This window comes from Pezoporus wallicus, unplaced genomic scaffold (assembly GCF_028554395.1).
Source record: "Pezoporus wallicus isolate ANWC-B61680 ecotype Strahan unplaced genomic scaffold, APGP_CSIRO_Pwel_v1 contig_3952, whole genome shotgun sequence".
Classification (NCBI taxonomy): domain Eukaryota; kingdom Metazoa; phylum Chordata; class Aves; order Psittaciformes; family Psittacidae; genus Pezoporus; species Pezoporus wallicus.
The window spans coordinates 4,223,845-4,243,457 of NW_026635034.1; positions in this window are offsets into that span (position 1 = coordinate 4,223,845).

Here is a 19,613-nt window from a genome sequence, read left to right on the forward strand (position 1 = left end):
CAAGAGCAAGATTTAAAGCCAGGGACAGGTCTATTACTACCTGGTCCCTTTCAGTGTTTAGAGGGACCTGGAGAAGCCCTGAGGTGCTGACAGGGTGGCAATAAGATGGGCAGGAGGCTGCAGCCAGCACCGGAATGGGTCCAGCCTGGCCTTGGCCTTCCTCCTGTGCCTTTCTGTGCTGGGCTATCAGCTTGCTCCTCACCAGCCCTCAGTGCCTATGGCAAGGCACAGCTGCTTAATGTAATATTTGAAATACCAGAAATGCCTGAAATTAATTCCCCCATCCATAATTAAATCCCCCACCCAGCTGGGGATGCTGGAACCCATTTCACCAGCTTTCCTCTGTGTGCACAGGGACCAGCCATACAGCTGGGGTGGTTTTCTTTATTCATAGGGGGGAAATGAGAGGTATCATGGGCTTTGCACTCATCTGCCTTCCCCTGGATCAGCTAAGGAGTGAGTTTGCTGTCTACATGGGGACAAACACTCCTGGTGTGACAGCCCCAGGGGCAGCAGGAACCTAAGTGGGACTGTGTTGTCCCACAAAGCAGCTCCAGGTGACTTGCAGGCTGCAGGTGTCTGAGTTTAACAGGAAAGGGGCTGGATTCCCCACTGGAGCACACAGCTGTGTGATGTACTGGCTGTTAGATGCTTAATTAAAACCTCTCTTGCCTTGCCTCATTAAAACAAACTGGGAAATCAAAATCTCTTTCTCTTAAGAGATGCACAAGCAGGGGAAGATACCTGCTGGTTTGGTGAGCTCCCCATCCCAGAGAGGCTTCCTTCTGTTTGCTGCACGTTACCAGGAGGGTTTTGAATTAACCTTGTGCCTGACTTTAAGATATTGCTCTGTGCCCAGTGAGAGATAGAAATGCACTGATATAACCACGACAGCAATGCTGCACTGCTGTAATTGCAGCTTCTGCAGCACAGGAGGGCATCTGGAGAGACACACTGCTGCGAGGCCACTGCCTTCCAGCCCTATCCTCGGCCCTCTGGGGTAAGCCAAGATTGTGTCCTTGCAGAATCCCATGGCAAAACTCCAGCTGAGCTAAAAGGTCTCAAGTTTATTAGGAAATCTTGCTGAAAGCACAGTAATAAACCCAGTAATACTCAAAGAAAATCAAATGCCAAGCAAGAACAGTATTTTCTTCTAAAGATGTGCCAACGATGAGAAACCCTTGGTCAACAAAAAGCAAGAGAAATCAGGTGGGGCTGTCTCCAATTAGCCTGTTACCATGTAAATGCAGCACATCTGGATTTTCCTTTGGTGCTCTGACACTTCTTTTCCAACAGTGAATGTCCAACATGTCTTTTTATGCCCTGAGACAGTCCTGCCTTTCCCAGCACTCAATCCGCTGGCAGTTGTGTTTCCCTGCTGTAGGCGGCAGAGGTGCCAGCCTGTGCTGCAGGGCTCTGGAGCAGTGGTTACATACCCCAGGGAAGGTCTGACAGGTGAATTTGAGCTGCTTAAGAAGAGCAATAGTCTTTGAAACTCTGAACTGAGCTGGAAAGGATGTTCGCATGAGCTGCTGCAAACCACCACCTTGCCAAAGTATAGCTGTCCCCTCTCTTGCAAGCTGCAGTGTGTTGGTTTGGGTCAAGAGCAGCCCAGACGCACAGCAATGTCCCGCAAAGCAAGTCTTGCAGCTCTCTGGGGATGTGGGATATGGCACGTGTTCTGATCGCCATTTCGTTTTCTTTATGCATTATATGTATAAAGAAAAGATGTGTGTAAGAGTCAAATGAGGCTTTCTGCTTCATTACAGTGGCAGGCTTTGAGATCAAGAGCTCTTCCATAAGGTCTATGCCATGGGCTTACCCAAAGGCTCCTGTAGAACCCTGGCTCTACCACAGAGCAAAAGGGGGCACTTCCCATCCAGCATTCAGCAAACTCTTGGGGAAAGATTCAGGGCTATGAATAAGGGCACGACTTCATCCTGGCGGACCCAGCGTTTGGATAAGGTGTGTTGCCAAGTATCCATTCAGTAGAAATGAGGAGAAACCTGTCAGCCAGTGGGTTACTAAAGACCTTCTGCCTTTTCACCTTGTCCATTGCTTGAAAAGAGAGCACAGCTTTCTGCATGAAAGGAGTTCTTGAGCTCCTTCCCTCCCTAAGTGTCAGGTTGTAGGACGTCTGTGGTGTCAAAGCAGCACTGCTTGCTCTGAAGGTCCTTTCCAACCCTAACTATTCTGATTCTATGGTTCTATGGGACATGGGTCAAATTTATTTCTCAGTCTTTCACTCCAAACACCCTCTCTAATATTTGCTTAAAAAAAGAAATCACTCTTTCCACATCCATTCTGCCAGTAATTCCTCTTACTGGAATCTCTGCTACCTCAAGTGTTGTCAAAAGAAGAAAAATTGCCCAAATACTCTTATTCCCCAGTGTTATCACACACTGGCTGCTCCATCCAGGATGTGCCCGCAGTAAGGCAGAGCTGGAGTCACCAGTAATAATGACTATTATGGCACTGCTAAAAGCCTTAAAAGGCATGGTGGTTATGGGCAGGAAAACCTGCAGCTAGCAACCAGGTCTGGTTTATGCAAACACAACCTGACTCACAAAAGCCACAGTCAGATGAAGAGTTGAGAGCTCCTTCTGTCATCCCAGGGCTCTTCCCGGCTTTTGCTGGGCTGGCCAAGCTCTGGGATGAGCCATAGCCTGGGCTGTGCACTGTACCAATGCACACTGTGTGTGTTTCCTTCCCTTCAGCCATTGGGAGAGAAGGAGAGCCCTGAAGGATTGATTTTTAATTAACATGCTCATTTTCCAAGCCTCAGTACACATGGAGAAGACACTTCTGTTTCCAGATCTGCCCCATCATGTGAGGGCTGTGGAAAGCAGAAGTATCTATGGCTTTCCCTAGCCACAGTCCCTCAAGCTCACACCTCATTCATTCACACTGCCTGTACCAACAACCACCCTCCCAGTGCTCTGCCTGTTCAGAAACAAGCTGTGTCTGGCTGTACTTTATAAAGAGATAGGCCCTAGAGGTTGCTGGAGAAGAGGAACCTGAGCTTCCTTTAACAGTGTAGTATATGCTGATGTTCTGCTGAGCAGCATTTCTGCCTAGAGACACTGAACAACATATCCAGCAGTCACGATGTGATGGAGAGTTAATGTAGGATATGTGCTATGCCCTGGCCAGGCTGTTCTTCCTGCCCAAGTACAACCTCCTTCTAGCCCTGTCATGTTGTAGGAGCAGGGGGAAGGCAGGTCCCCAAGACCAACACTTCAGAAGAGTGTGCTCAGTTCACATGGCAGAGGTGTGACTGCACGTTATCCTTGCAGCAAGGCACATCATCCTGGCGATACCTTGTTCCTACCTCTCTTTACCTTGCCCTTGTTTTGGCTGGGAGCCTGGGGAAGGCAGCAAGGCTTCTGCACCACCATGCAGAAAGCTGGAGGTGGGTTATTCAGGCAAGTATTTGGTGGATAAACATTTCAGAGCCATTAACTGAGCAGGAGAGGAAATGAGTTTTGATATCCTAATCACGTATCTCTGGTTCTCACATAGCTCTGGTTCTATTGCTGCTTCGCTACCCATTTGTCCCCCCAGTGTCAACCAGGAGAGGCTTGAAGTGCTGTCCTCCATGTGTGCACGCAGCCATCAGAAGCTGTCTGCTGGTCACAGAGCTGTGTTTTTGCTGGTGAACTCCATGAGCAGGGGTAAAAGGTGATGCTGAAGGCAAAGTTGCACCCAGGGCAGAGCCTTGCACATACCAGCCTCCTGTGCCCCAGGGGCAGGAGATCTTGGCAGGGCCTGTGGTGTTTTCCCTGCTTGCTGCGTCATCCCAGAGGCTTCCAGTTCACGTACAGGAGGGGACGGCCACCAGGACTCTAAACCACACCACTGCCATCTTTCTCCCCAGACATCCTGGCTCCATCCTCCGCAGGTTACCATGGGAGCCACAGAGCGCTGCCAAACTTCGCACCTTGTAAGAACTTCTGAGTGGAAACTGCGAATCTGTGCAATTTCCACCCTTTCAGTGGCAACCTCTGCATCCTTTCTCCCCTTTTCCCAGTACTTTATTATCCTGCAGATCCACGGTTTGGACAGGCCCCCTCATTTCAACGTCTGTGCCCTGCAGCTCTGTGCTGTGCCTGCACTCAATGGAGCCATTGATAGCAACCCCTCGTTTGTTTTGGCCTCCAGTTCAGCTACTCAGAAACCCTGACAAAGAGACACCAGCATTTCCCTGATGTATCTCTAGGAATAAAGCATTTCAAGAGGGCCAGGGCAGGTCCAGCTCAAGCCAGATGAAGGTTTGGCTCCACCTCCCCCCTGCTTCTCCTTAGCTCTCCCCAGAGATGTAGAGCAATGGCTTTCCTGATGTACACACCATGAGTAGAGACCTCACAGCTACTTATCTCCAGCCCAGGTCCTCATAGCCTCATAGAATTGTGGAGGTTGGAATAGACCTTTATGATCATCGAGTCCAGCCTTTAACCCAGCACAGACAAGTCCATCACTAAACTACGTCCCATGTGCCACATCTACATGTCTACTAAATACCTCCAGGGTATAGACCAGGATGCTGGTGGTTTCTCCGCTGCCTGGGCACACACTGGCTCATGTTCAGCTCCCTCAATCAGCACCCCCAGGTCCTTTTCCCCTGAACAGCTTTCCAGCAATTCTTCCCCAAGCCTGGAGCGTTGCATGGGGTTGTTGTGATCCAAGTGCAGGACCCAGCACTGAGCCTTGTTGAATTGCTTAAGGTTGGCCTTGGCTTATCGATCCAGCCTATCCAGATCCCTCTGCAGAGCCTTCCTATTCTCCAGCAGATCAACACTCCCTCCTAACCTGGTATTGTCTGCAAACTGACTCGGAGTGCACTGGATCCCCTCATCCAGATCATTGATAATCCCTCAACCCCTTGTTGGCCGGCGCAGGGGCTGGTCTAATTTAGGGACTTCATGCATGTGCTGTAGGACACCCCCATTTCCCCTCCTTCTTGCCCCTGAAGTGCCCTGGAGAAAAGTCTATGTCCAGCTGGTTCACAGGCTGATGCTTTTGGCTTTATGCTAATGGAAAGTTTTCCTCTACAAGGCCAGTTGCAACTAAAATCCAGTCCTCAACTTAGCAAGGACGGAGCAAACGTCTCTGTATATGACTTGCGGGTTCTGGCTGGCAAATCTGAACATCATATATGGTTGTTGACTTTTTGAGTTTACAAATGTACAAGTCACGCATTTTTGTAGACCAGCTGGTGGGAGGTATTTTCTATAAGCTTTCTGAAAGCCCCAGTGAAGAACAGTGACCATTTCTTATCCCCAGGCTATATACTTATTTTATCCTTAAATGTTCTTAGTAAATATTCACAGATTAAGTCTCTAATTTTCTTTAGGAGTAAAGGGCAAGGTAGATTATAGAGAGCGAGGGCTATCAGCACAGACAGGAGACCACAGCTGAGATCCCCTTTTGATCACTAGAGGGTAATACAGAGGATTTAACAAGCTGCGTGTTGAAAGTGCAAATTATACAGCCCCACATTTTGATGAGTTACGTAAAGATTTGTGTATACATGTTATTCATGTATTAAAATGCAAATACAAACACACACGCATGGAGAAAATGAACTTAGCTAATGGTTGTGCTTGGCACTTACATTGCCTTCGTCATAGAAGGAGCTCAGAGTGGCTTATCGAGGTATAGGAGAGCACCTTTTCCCTCAGCATTGAAAAACAGGGGTAGTTGCTTTAGTGTTTCATAGCAACAACTGGAAGGAGAAAGCACAGTGCCCAAGTGAAGCTGCTGGCTAGCTTGGGGAGGTTTGTTGGAGGCTGGCTAGTGCAGCAGTTAATGCACTTCTTGCATTGGATGTCGAGGGTTTCTTTAGTTACCACAGGCTGCCAGAGGACCTCTCTTCTCTGTCAGCCTAAAGGAAGCCTTCTGTGGTGTGGCTGGTCTTTCCATAAGAGCTGGTTTGTGCTGAGAGCTTCTTAGTGAACTTGTAAGAGAGATTGACAGCATCTGTGCATCCTTGCGGATGCTCCTTGGACCAGCCTGCCTGCTAGCATAGTGAGCAGCCCAGTGCTTGGAGAGGCAGGAAGCTGCCCGGCTTCCAGTGTGACCTCCACACTCTCTAGGAGACCAAGAAATTTCTTCCCTTGTGGACAAACATCCCACAAATCAGTTTCAACCAGGTCATGCTTGAGTTCTCTGGAAATACCTCATGGATCCGCCTGCAAGCTTGAAAGCTATTTCTCCCCTGTATCTACAGTGTGGTGGAGTCCAGGCATCTCAGTCCTGCCCACTGCCACGTTGTGCTTGTCTCCTAAATAATGAGCAAAACACCAGATTTTGTTCCAGATTGTGCCATTCCTGATGAAGCATCTCTGTTGATGGAGTTTTGGTGCCTGGAGGCTCAGTCTCAGATGCTTTGTCCTTAGCACACTGTCGGCGGACCAGAGCTGGATTTCCATGACCGCTTGCAGCCCAGCAGAAGGTCTTTTAGCAAACAAGCAGATGAGAGACAACATCTGGCCAAGCTCGGCACGGGAAGGAACAAGCACCATCCCACATGAGCCAGAGGAAAACCTCCCCACCCCAGTGAGCACCCTGCTGTCAGTCAGTGAACTGTGTGGTGCTGACAATGAGAAGATACCATTGGTTCTGGCCTCATCCTTACTGTGGCCCTCTTCTCAACCCTAACAGTTGTTCTTTCTAACTTGGTTCCCCTTTTCCTTCCCTCCCTGTCTCTTGTCCCTGTGCCTGCTCCAAGCCATCTCCCTAATTGCTTGCATGTATGTTTTAAAATGAAAGGGCTATACAAACAGAACCCTGCGAGTGCCAGGCTGAATTCCTAAAACAAGCTTTCTCTTCCGGGAGGAGACCCGAACACATTCACTCATTGATTGCTCCGCTAGCTGATACTCAGCTCACCCCCCTCCTCCTCTATTTCAGATAGGTTTTCTTTCTTATTAAATGTCTCTAAAAGAGACCAACAGATTGCCTGTGAATGACCACACAGTAGAATCCTACAAAGCTCCCATTCATGGCCAAGAAACTTGTACAATCCCAGTGGTGCAACAGAAAGACAGCTCTTTATAAACCAACCTGAGTGAAAAGGTCAATGGCCATAAAATCCCCCCCCCTGCTTTCCTGCAGGGTTTGGGTTTTTAATAGTAATCAGTACTTTATTACTATCATAAGGAATAGGTCTTTTGAAGGGCTGGGGGGAAGGGTTATTTTTTTGCTTGAGGACTGCAGGGAAAGAGCTGTATCATGCTGAGCTGTGCCTCAGAAACCCTCCACTGCAGTTCTCTTTATCCAGGGGAGCTCTTGGCTGGGTGGATTAACCCTGGCCTGGTTTGGTTTATGCTGCTGGTGTTGGAAAGCAAGGGGGTGATTTGGTTTGAACATGACTTAAAGCTGAAATAACCTCCTACACGAGATGACTGTGGACGTGGTCTCTGAGAGAAGACAAGCAATGGAGTTGCATGGTCAGGAGTCCTAAAATCAGGCCATTTGTTTATGACCGAGGACAGGCAAGATTCTGCAATGTCAAAAGTCTCAGTACTTCCAGCAGCATCCTCTCCACTTGATCATTTGATCTTCCTGCCATGAAATAGCCGCTTTGAATAATTTTGAACCTTCTGTTGCTTAATATAATGTACAGGCAGCACATAGGTCTCTTCAAAGCTCTTTCATTTCCACTAACAAGAGGCCATACAAGAATGCCTGAAAAGGTAAAAAAAACAAAAGGAAAACAGGTCATTGTGCACAGAACATGTAGGTGTCCTGTGCCTGCGTGGCCACATAACATCTTGACATCTCTCCACAATGGCAGAGCTATGACAGTAATTAGGCGTTTCCTAGAGACACAAGTGGAGATGCAATTTAGGGAGAACAATTTAACCTTGCCTCATCTATGTGAACACAAGTACTGCCTGCTCCAAACAGGTTCCTTAGGTTCCTATGGACATCATTCATTAAAGCCTGTGATGGATTACCAGAGAAGAAAATATACGACTAGGTTGTGTTGTGCTCTGTCAGGACCAGAGAGCCCTGACAGCAGACAGCCATCAAGGGTTTGTCTGAGTAGGAACAGCTTTTGCCACCCTCCTGGACTTGTAGGAATTGACCTGAATACTTTCGTATCTCTGACAGCTGCAAAATGTAACTGGTTCTGAAAACATTAAGTAACTTTTATAGGAGACAATAAAATCCCTTTCCTAAAAACCCCTGAACTCAGAGGAGATGCAGCCCTCCACTGCAATAAATAAGACAAGGGACCATAAATAAGAGGACTTGCAACTGAAGTGTTTGTGAACTGAGCATGTATTTCCTTTCTCAGAGGCATGTATTTATTCAGGAATTATCAGGAAAGAATTATAATTCCCCATGGCAGTAGGGATGGATGAATGGGTAGGTCTGGATGAAGGCAGGTGTGTGTCCATGGAAATCTATGTTCAAGTGAACTTCAAAAAGCATCAGTACATAAACACACATGCTCAGTGTGGTGGGAATAAAAGATCATTTAAGCTCTTCCATTGAAAAAAATACCATCTTCAATTATTTTAGCATGTTTAAGATGTTTAAGCCCTCATTAATATCCTTTAAATCTCCCTTTCACACACACTACAAAGCCTGTCAACGAAGGGCTCATTTTAATGGACTTAGAAGTAATCTTGTTTTTTAGCAAATAAAATAAAGGTTTCACTAATTAAAAATGTTACAACATTTAGACTGGTCTTTTCTTTCCACTGCTTTAATTAAAAGGCATCTTGGTGGAAGGTTTCAAGAGCCGGATCCAACTTTTATTTAATAATCCTAACACCGTGGCCAAAAAGGAACAAGTTGTTCCTGAGAGAATTGCACCCAGGACATGCAGAGAGTGGGAAAGGTTTGGCTGAGCTGTGAGCCACTAGCTCAGGTGGTCAGATCCGAGCAAACTCTATGAGAGCAGTAAGGGGGTACATGAAGCAGCGATGGCATTGCTCCATCTCTGTTGCCATGGAGAGCGGGGTTAAAATAGTCACACTTGAGTTCAAGAGCAAGCAACACGCTGTTTATGTCCCTGAAGAGCAACCACAGTGATGGCATCTCTAGCCCCTTGTTGATGGCTACGCATCCCATCAGCCATCCCATCATAATATGAACTCGCACAAGGGCTGCATCCATTCCAACTGGCCCCACAGCTTGCCAGCGGAGGGGTGTGGGTGCTGTTTTGTACACTCCTTTGACAGCCCACACCACCCCTGTAGGCTGTTGAGGTAAGAGCTGAAGGAGCAGGGTTGAGATGTGGTGATGGCGTGTGTTTGCTGAGAAAAGGCAGGTTACCTGCTACTCAGGTTAGCTGTCTGCAGGAGATGGTGTGAGTGCTCCCGCAAGAGCCTGTGCTGACTCCCACATGCTCTGGGCTCGAATCAATGTCTTCCTGAAGAACAGGTGTGTGGGATTTCGATGGAAGAGGTTCTGCTCCCTCTTCTTTTTCCTTCCCTCACTCAAACTCCTGTTGATGAGCACCTCTTTTGTGCTTAAATCAGTGAAATCATCCAGGTTGCGAATAAAGGTTATGTTTATTCTCGAGGACTTACATTAAACACAGATCCCTTGCCCAGTTAGACTGAGCTGGCACAATGCTGTGCGGTGGCCAGCTGCCTCGCAGCAGGGAGGAACGAGTAGCTGGAGGCTGGCAAGATGTGAACTTCAGCTGGGGTTGTGAGTAGGAAAATTGCCATGGCACCACACCCTGCACCTCTTTCTCCTTCTCCTCCTCCTGACAGTGCTTGACCAAAAGACCAAATCCCAGCCTGCTCTGCAGCAGACACCCTATTGCACAGTGCTGCTCTCTGCTTGATCCCAGATCCCGCTACCTTAACTTCGAGATGCTGGAAGTCACTGGGTTGGTGCTAAAGACCCTATCCCACCCTATCGCACCCTACCCTATCCTATCCTATCCTATCCTATCCTATCCTGTCCTGTCCTGTCCTGTCCTGTCCTGTCCCGTCCTATCCTATCCTATCCTATCCTATCCCATCCCATCCCATCCCACCACATCCTATCCCACCCCATCCTATCCTATCCCATCCCATCCCACCACATCCTATCCCACCCCATCCTATCCCATCCCATCCTATCCCATCCTATCCTATCCCATCCCATCTCATCTTATCCTATCCCATCCTATCCTATCCTAACTCATCCTGTCCCGTCCTATCCTATCCTATCCTATCCTATCCTATCCCATCCCATCCCACCACATCCTATCCCACCCCAACCTATCCCATCCCATCCTATCCCACCCCATCCTATCCCATCCCATCCTATCCCATCCTATCCTATCCCATCCCATCTTATCCTATCACATCCTATCCTATCCCATCCCATCCTATCCCATCCTATCCTATCCTATCCTATCCCATCCCATCTTATCCTATCCCATCCTATCCTATCCTACCTCATCCTGTCCCATTCTACCCTATCCCATCCCATCCCACACCATCCCACCCTGTCCCATCCTACCCTATCCTATCCCATCCCATCCCATCCCATCCCATCCCATCCCATCCCATCCCATCCTATCCTATCCTATCCTACCCTATCCTATCCTATCCTACCCCAGCCTCGCCTGTCAATCATTTAAGCCTGTTTCCTTTGGCTAGTGCAGGGGTGGCTGGAGCTCTGGTTCCCACTTTGTTCTGGTGAGCAGCAGTGGGTGAAGCGAGGTGGTGAAGATGAAGGCTTCTCTGGCACTGACCTAAACAGATACCCGCAGCTATGGCCATGGGAGAGGGCCTGCTCTTCCACCTCCATCACTGAACGCCTCTTCCACCACTGGGTGGAGGATTCCTAAAGGACTTTTGACCTTGGGAATGTTTTACAGCCTTCACCTCACTCAGTGCCTGAGCCGTGAAAACATAAAGGGTGAGATGATGGGAGTCTGAACCTCAGCTTCAGAGAGGCCCCTTTTCACCCACTGGCATCGTGGGTCTCTAGGTTCACTCATTCATCCCTCCTAGACTATAAGAAACTGTTTTCAAAGCCTGGCCTCATGTGTCTTTATTGGTATTGAGCAACAACACCACTCAGTTGCTTGCGTCCCTCCCACACATATGTTAAAGGACCGGCAGCAACTGTTAAAGGGTACATGAGCCATCGGCCCCTTCTGGAAAATGTTAACGTTTTCCTTCCCTGATACGCTCAGCTGGCCTGGAATTGTGTAAAATAATACAAGAAAGGATTTTCCACAAGATTTCTGGGAGGGGTCTGCACAGAGGAACTTGTCAGCCACAGCTCATGATTAATGCAATATAAAAAGCATCTGTTTGGCAGGATTCAGGGCAAGCGGCTGCTTCAGGAATGAGGGTATTATTTTATGGGCAAGGTTATATTTAGAACCTGTAGACTGCCGAGTCGCAAGAAAATAATTACATCAAGGAAATCTGGTGGAATCACAAACCATGAGAATGCAAATCCTGAATCATCCGAGCCCGCAGGAGCCTGGGATTTATTCCACAAGAGCTCACAGCGGCTCATCCGTTTGTTGGTGTTTGGGGTATTTCCTTCGCTTTAGAGGAGTTTATGTTTCCGTGTTGATATTTTTACTAAGGAAATAATCGCAGCATGTGAGAATGACTGAGGCTGTAAAATGGTTTCTAGACCCTTAGGAAACAGACTTCAAACTGTCTCCTCCTGGCACGGGTGCATCTGAAAGCACTGAAGATATGAATCCTCAGGAATTTAACTATTGTTCAGATGTGGCTTTCCACATGATGATTCAGACCCTCCTCATTTTGAGCAGCCTGGCGTTCAAGAGATGATGTGTCTCTTCCTCCTAAGTATCAGTGTAGAATACAAAATGCCCCAAGACGAGATGGCAAAGCTGAGACAGCCTCACCCCCTGTACTCCCCAAAGGTCCTCTTGTGCCTGCTAGAACCCTCCCAAAGGGCTGCAGAGGTGTTTATGGCTCCTAGATAATGCATTGCCATATGATGTTGGAGGTGGGAAGATTGAATATCGTGACTGTTGTGTTCTTGTCCCCAGAAACAATGTTCAGCTTTATGACTCTCGTGTGTAGACTGTAGTGACATTCTTGGATACATACAGAATCTGACTATATCTGCAAGGCAGTGCTGGCAGCAGAGGCCACAAGGAGAGCTGAGAGAATTCCTTCCCAACTCTAGTGCTGTATCTCAAAAATGGTCTGATCTAATGATTTCATGTGTGGTCTTTAATGCTCCTTAACAGGTTGCAGTTGTCTAAGCTGAAGCTTGTCTTCATTTTTAAATTAAATAGGTATTTTATTGAGTCTTCACTCCAGATGGGTCAGAGATGTTCCTGACAGTCACTGATCATACGTTGTCTAACAATAAAGGCATTGTTTATCCCAGGGCAAGTAGGACATGTAAATGGTGCCAAGGGTTGGCTCAGGTAAATTTGCTTTGCAATAAAACCGTAACGCCTCCTCTTCACTTCTGCATGTAAGCTGAAGAGTATAATGGGTTTCAGTTACTTTAATTTGGGCAGTGAAGACAAGACCCTTGTCACAGCATCTCAAGGGACAGTCAAACGGAAACTGTTCATGACTCCCAACCTCCCTTCGGCTGAAGGGCATGTATGTTATATAAGAAGAGCCTCTTTCTTCACAAGTCAATACACTGCCATAGTGTCCTCAGTGAGCAGGAAGGAGGGATGGGGCAAAAGAGGGTTTCAGAGAAAGAGATGAGAGTGGTGGTGACATTTATTTCAAGACCTGCATGATGAAAGGTTCCCCACACTGTGAGAACTCATTCATGCCATTTCAGAGCTGGCATTTGACCAGGGTTTAATACGGTCCAGAATGAAATCGGGCATTATGGAGAGATGGATGGTTGTAATTGAAATAATAACATAAATATAATTGAAATATAAATATATGTATGCACACACACATGCACACTGTATAAAACCCCCATGGAAACAACAATAACGTTTTAGCTCTGCAAGCCAACTGACCTATTCCTGTAACCGCCTCTAATCTGTATGTTTGCACCTGGGGTTCTTTAAGGAAACGCAGAGTTGTAATTAACTGGGGGGTGTGGAGAAGCCAGATGAGTGGGATATTCACACTGAGAGACCAGAAAGTGAATTTGCACCAGGTCACAAGCATAAAGAGAGAAGGCGTGCCAACTCCATCCCAAGAGATCGCTTTACGTGCTCTCCATCATCAAATAGCCACACATCGCAACTCACAGATTTCCTCCAGTGACCGTAAAGCTTCTCAAAAAGCTTAAGTTTTGAGTTAGTCATTCAAAAAAGTTACTCTGTGATATTAAAAAAGACCCTTGGATTTTGTTAGACTTACACACAGCTTTAGCAGCCGTGAAGCTGGTACCAAGCTGCCATGAGACTCTACAGTACCTACATTGTTGGTGGGAACCGAAGGGAAAGAGGTTTCTGGACATGCCCTAGCATCCACTTTCAGGTGATAACTTCTTGGCTCATAAACACATTTAAAACACAAAATATGAATTTCCCTTATTGCTCATGATGGAGTGGCTGCCAAGCGCTGGCAATTAGGATTATGTCTGGAGAGGGAAGGGGCTTAGCCAGCGCCTTTGGATTTTCAGTGCAGGAGTCTTGGCTCATGACTGAGACCGCTCTCATGTCTGGCTGGAAGGGCTGGCTGGTTACGATGCTTAGGTGAAGCTTTAAACTGGGCCTAGATGAAGCTCATCCCAGGTTCCTGTGGCCCAGCAGTTCCTTCTTTTTCCCTGTTGACAATATTGTTTCTTGCCTCATTTTATTTTGGAGCTGAAAGTTGTCTGCAGAGTCTCCACATCCCAACCTGCAGTGTCCAAGGTGTTCAGGATGCTCCATGAACAGAATCAAAGAATTTATAAACTGTAATCTCCAATCAGCCTAATACAGTCCCAAAAACGGCTTTTGAAATGAGATGATTCATGTATCGTTAGAAGGATGCTCTGCAAATAACTGAGACATCCATAGCTACCTTAAGCTAACATCATGGTGTGACTAGCAGCACACACATAGAGAATTTGGCAGGGTGAGTGATGGAGCTGAGAATAACGTGGAGGCTTCATTTTGTCAAGGTAGGTGTTGCTATTGGGTGGAGGTGTCTGGTGTGTGTTCTTGTCAGTGACAACTCGGAATATGCCAACAAGTTGTCATTGGTGATTAAGCGCCCTCATGCAGGGAGGCTTTGGGGATAGCAGTCAATGGCTTTATAACCAGCAAAAATTACTGAGAGAAGAATCATTTGGATGTTTCTTTTTCCTCATCAAAGACTTTCTGTCTCTAAGTCCCCTTCTGAACTGTTCTGTCTCCCAGCCCAGCCTTCTTATGACGACAAGCGACAGCAGAACTCCTCAGATCACGCAGGGCACAACAGATTCACATTTACCAGTGTGTGAATCATATGATGACTAAAGAAACTCCGCTGGAGTCCTCCAAATGCCAGTCAGCATTTGCATCACACCTGATCCTGGCTGGGTGGTCAGTCCCAGGCATAGCTCCCTGCTGGGTTTCACCCCTGCCAGATACATCAGTTGATGGTTCAAGGACTTGGAGCTGGCTAACAGACCTGTTAGCTGTGCTCTAGAAACTATCTTTGATCCTCCCAGCCTGCAGCCCAAAGATCCAAGTGGAAAAACTAGGACCACATCAGGACATTCAGCTCTCAGCTGATCCTTCTGGACTGAGCACGGCTTATGTGCCTGGTTACCATTAAATCCTCTTTTCTAGCTGGACCACATGTGTGCGGCCGGAGGAACAGGAGCCTGGCAATGTTTAGAAGCAGGGTTGCTGGTGATTTAGGCACAAATTACACTCAGGAAATATAGCTGGTGTGGTCTGCTTGCTCAGCTCCCCGCCATACGTGTAGGAAGGCTTGGCCAGCACGTTCTGGCTGATACGCAGAGCGTTCAGAAGCCTGAACCCTTCCTGCTGATGAGCCCAGCTGGGCCCCAGGGAACTGTGACAGATTCACACCCCTGTTTGGATGAGGCCCCAAGAGGATGCGTAACACCCCTTCCACAGGCAGATTGCATACATTAGTGTAGGAATTTCTCAGGAAAATCCATTCTTAGAAAGAGCTGGCTTCTATTTAGCAAACACCACATAAAACGAGTTGTTATGAGACTGCTGTTTCCTACAGTGTGATGAAGACCTTTTATTTCTTAAGGAATCTTCTTGAATGTACAGATTTTATCTGCTCCCTGTCTCCAAAAAATAATTCACCATCTTTGTAACTTCAGCTATGTTGTCCTTCCAGAGGGCTGGAAATGCCTGACAGTGATCCCACTCCTATTAGTTTTAAACCAGGATGTACCACCAAAATACAATGTGATGAGGGTCTGAGTGATTGGGTGCAAGGGAATTGGTAGCACTGTGTTTAGAGGTCGTATGCTGACCCTGGACAGCATGGTAACAGCCAGCAGTGGAATGTTGAAGTCAATAGTCAGTGTATAAAGTATGTGGTCAAACACACACAGGTTGATCCTCAGTACTTGGATTGATTCCATTGACTGCAGAGGGAGCTGCAATGGATTGGGCAGCAAAGCAGACCCCTAGGAGAGGGATCCATTGTCCCAGAGAGCCATAAAGATGCTCCAAAGGTTGGAGCACCTCTCCTATGAAGACAGGCTGGGAGAGCTGGGCTTATTCAGCCTGGGGAAGGGAAGGCTCCAGGGAGACCTTAGAGCAGCTTCCAGTGCCTAAAGGGACCAACAAGAAACCTGGAAAGGGGCTTTTTACAAGGGCTTGTAGTGACAGAACAAGGGGAATGGCTTTGAACTGAAAGAGGGGAGATTAGGTTAGACATTAGGAAAAAACCTCCTCTGTAAGGGTCATGAGACACAGGAAGAGCTTGCCCAGAGAAGCTGTGGCTGCCCCATCCCTGGTAGCGTTCAAGGCCAGGTTGGACGGGGCTTAGAGCAACCTGGTCTAGTGGAAGGTGTCCCTGCCCATATGGGATGGACAGGAAAGAGATGATTTTTAAGGTTCCTTCCAACCCAAACCATCCTATGATTCTATGATACTGCTTCTATTGCATTCAACAGCTGGTCCTGTAAAACACACCACCAAAACCAGCAGAGATCTTGACAACAGAGGCCCCTTAGCAGGCATTGCTGCCTGCTCACTGCTTCGCAGTGACACTCAGGAAAGGTCCCTGGAGGCATCAGTGGAGCCTGAGGCTCCCACCGGAGCCAGCGCTCAGCTTCCCCGAATCCCACAGCCTCCGGAGAGCCCTGGGCAGCATCTTGCCAACAGACTGGAGCTTCTTGAGGCTGGAAGACTGGCAGTGTTGTTCCAGGCATAAGGCAGCAGTGTTTTAAGCCGCCGGTCCCCAGGGCTTTCTCTCACGAGCGCTGTGATTACGTCGTGTCTCCAGTGAGGTCAGCGCTCAGCTATCAGGATGGAGTTTCAGTTGCTCCCGGCCTTCCAAGCGTTCTCTTGCCATTGCAGGATGTGGCCAAGCCACCACCAGGAGGGTGCAGTGGGGCTGTCCCTCCTCAGTAGTCCTTTCTTCGGGCACCGGCTTCCCCCCACACATCCATGCAAGTGTGGTGGTGGGAAGAAAGGGGCGCTTGTTCCTTGCCCACCGTTAATAGAAAGGGCTGGAAGTGTAACCAGAAATGACAACTTGAGTGAAATGTGATGCCTCTGGAGGGGCCCTGAAGGCAGCAAACGCCATGCCAGAGACCCCTTTTTCCAGCCTGGGAAATGCTGTTTTCACAAACGTATATTTTCCCCTCTAAAAACAATAAACGGCATTATTAATGGGCAAAGCCAAAGTCCAACGTGGCCACACACTGAGAGGTTTGGCTGGCTTCCTCCGTTGTCGCTACGCTCTTCATTTCCCAAGGAGATTTTGGATACTTCCTTCTGCTGCAAGGGCCACACAGACAGACAGAACAACCCATTGGAGAATCCTCTGTACCCCATCCAGTCCATCCAGGATGTGGGAGGTACAGAGGGGCCCAGGAGGATGAAACACTGCCCCTGACTGTAGTCTGTGCCTACAATTCCTTCTGTCACTAATGACCTGCAAGAATGGAGCCTGCCTGAAGCCTCAACATCCAGTCCAGGCTGACCAACCCATTTCTCAATCCTAAATTTCAACTGACAAGGCTGTGAATGCAGAAATTACCAACCTGACAGAGAAACAGCTCTGAGTAATGGCTGCTCATTCAGTCTCACATACCATGGGCTGTGCTGATTTAGAGCCATCCTTATCTCTCAGGTACAAGTGATGCGGGAGCTTTGTTGAGCACAGATGCTCAGGCACAGGTCCAATGTCATGTGGACAAGGTCTAAGCACGGCAGGAAACATTGCTTAGTGTCTGGCTTGGACAATGCCTAATTCTCAAGAGCTGTTCTCGCAATTTTCCCCAACACTGCCTCTAACCAGTAGTTGCCAATAAAAAAAAAAGGTCAGACCCCAGACAGATGTTAGAAAAGAAAAGTTAGAGCAAATAAATAGCATCTGGCTTCGTATCAGGAATCCGAACTATGAACAAAACCCAAAGGCCGGTCACCATTAAAGCAAACATAGGAGAAGAAAGAGGAAACTGGCCAAGCCCTTGATCTCTCCCACACATCTGCAACACCAAGCTGCTCCGTTGATTTACATCCCCTCCTGCCTCTCCCAGCTCCCAGACATCACGTCCCCCTTCACATGTCGAGCTCCATGCGTGCATAAGCACGCTCACACTCACGCTCACACGCACCCTTTCCTCCTGCCTGCTTGTTTTGGTCAGTGCCCTGGCTGCAATGGCCCCATGCTGCTGATTCACATCATCACCCGTGGCTGCCCTCCCATCCCTTAGATCTGCTGTGCCTCACGTCGCTGGCAGGGCCAGGAGTATTTACTGCCATGAAGTAGGGTACTGGGGCAAATGCCTGCTGCATAGCAATGAGTGGAAAGCATCCCATGAGCAGGCACAGAGCAAAGGTTCCCTATTCTCTTTTCTTGGCTGCAGGCACATGTGGGGCAGCAGGGAGGTGGGAGAGGAGGGAAGGAGCAGTGTAAGGCAGAGACAGCAGCAGGAGCTCTGTCGCACTTTGGGATGAATGCTAAGCAGACCCCACCGGGCGGGAGTGCCCAGATGAATGGGATCCTTTCACATCAGCCTGACAGAGGAGGGATTTCATAGTTCTCCGAGCAGCACAGAGCTGCCTTAATCCAGCAGATACAATGCCCTGCTCATACGGCTCAGGAAACAAAATAAATATGTTCTTGCAAAGGCATCACAATGAAGCTTTTAAGGACTCAACACAAGAAGGCTCTACCTGGTTCTTGGGTCTCCTTGCATCTGTGGGAGCTTTTTATTTTCCTGTTCTCTTTGCTTTTCTCAACATTTTCCCCCATTGCTGGCCCTGGGATGGAGGAGAAGAACATTTCCATATAGGCTTTCCTCTAAAAATAAATGGGAAACGATAAAGGTTCATGATAAAGAAAGTGATCACAAATACAGCTGGCAAAAAAAAGGGTAGAAATACAACTGACTGCAGATCGAGTGAAAATAACCAAAAAAGATTAGAAGAGCTGAGGGGACCATGCCTGGGCAGGACAGAGGAGATGTGTGCTCCCCATGTCTAACATCTTTGGTGTCTTGACAGCAACAGCATGACAAAGTGGCTGTGACTAAAGGATAACCATGGAGTGAAGCCCACCATAGAACTAAGGGCTGCTCCTTCCACCTTCCCATTAATCCCACATGCAGGCAGGGAAAAACAAAACAGCCCAACAGGGTGCAGTGTAGCAATAAGCAAACCAGCCTATGTCAAAAAGCAGCTGCGGAGCTCGAGATGAGCTGTTTGCAGTGTGGGTTAGCCCTTCAGCAGGTACACTGGCCTGCTGAAGGGCTTGCACCCAACCGTGGATGGAAAGGTGTCTTCAGCATCAGCAGCTAACCCAGCTGCCCTGCTCTGGACATGCTCCTGGCTTTGATAATCTCTTTTGTTCTGTGGTGCTGCTGCAGCAAAGAGCATTTATTCTGTGTGATATTAGAGGGGATCTGTGCCACATTTGCTGGGCTGCATGGAATTGGTTATGGTGCTGCTGTCAGGACTGCTCGAGTCCATCCCTCACTCCCAAGACTGCTCTTTCCCAGGTGGTGTGCAGCATTGAGAAAAGGCTGGGTGACTTCAACCCACTTAAGGCGTATAGGGTTCATTTCTTATTTCCATAGTGGTTTGGTTTCCCAGCTGAAGGTTACCCTTGTTGTGCTAGAAAGGGATCTATTAATATCTCTGCTAGGAGGTAATGAAGGCTCTTTCAAATACCACAGCTGAAATCTCCCTTGGGAATGGCTCCCAGGAGATGGGCTCATAATACCCAGAGGTTAAGACAGAATTATACCATGTATATGGGACATGTGACTGCTTTGTTTGTCCATCTGTGCTGTCCTTGTTGTGGAGGACCAGGTACGTGGTGTTACTTGGGCAGCCTTTGGTGCCTATCTGGAACAAATCAGACTCCAGGACTCTGTGCTGTCACATGTCAGCTTGGGAAGCCTGTTCTGCACGTGGCAGGTAGCAAACAGCAGTATAAAACCTGTCAAATCCATTCCTGAGATAAAAGCTTGTGTCAAGCTGATCAGAGCACGGAGGCATGAGAAACTCACAGAGGCAAAAGTTTTAAGGCCAGAACTGA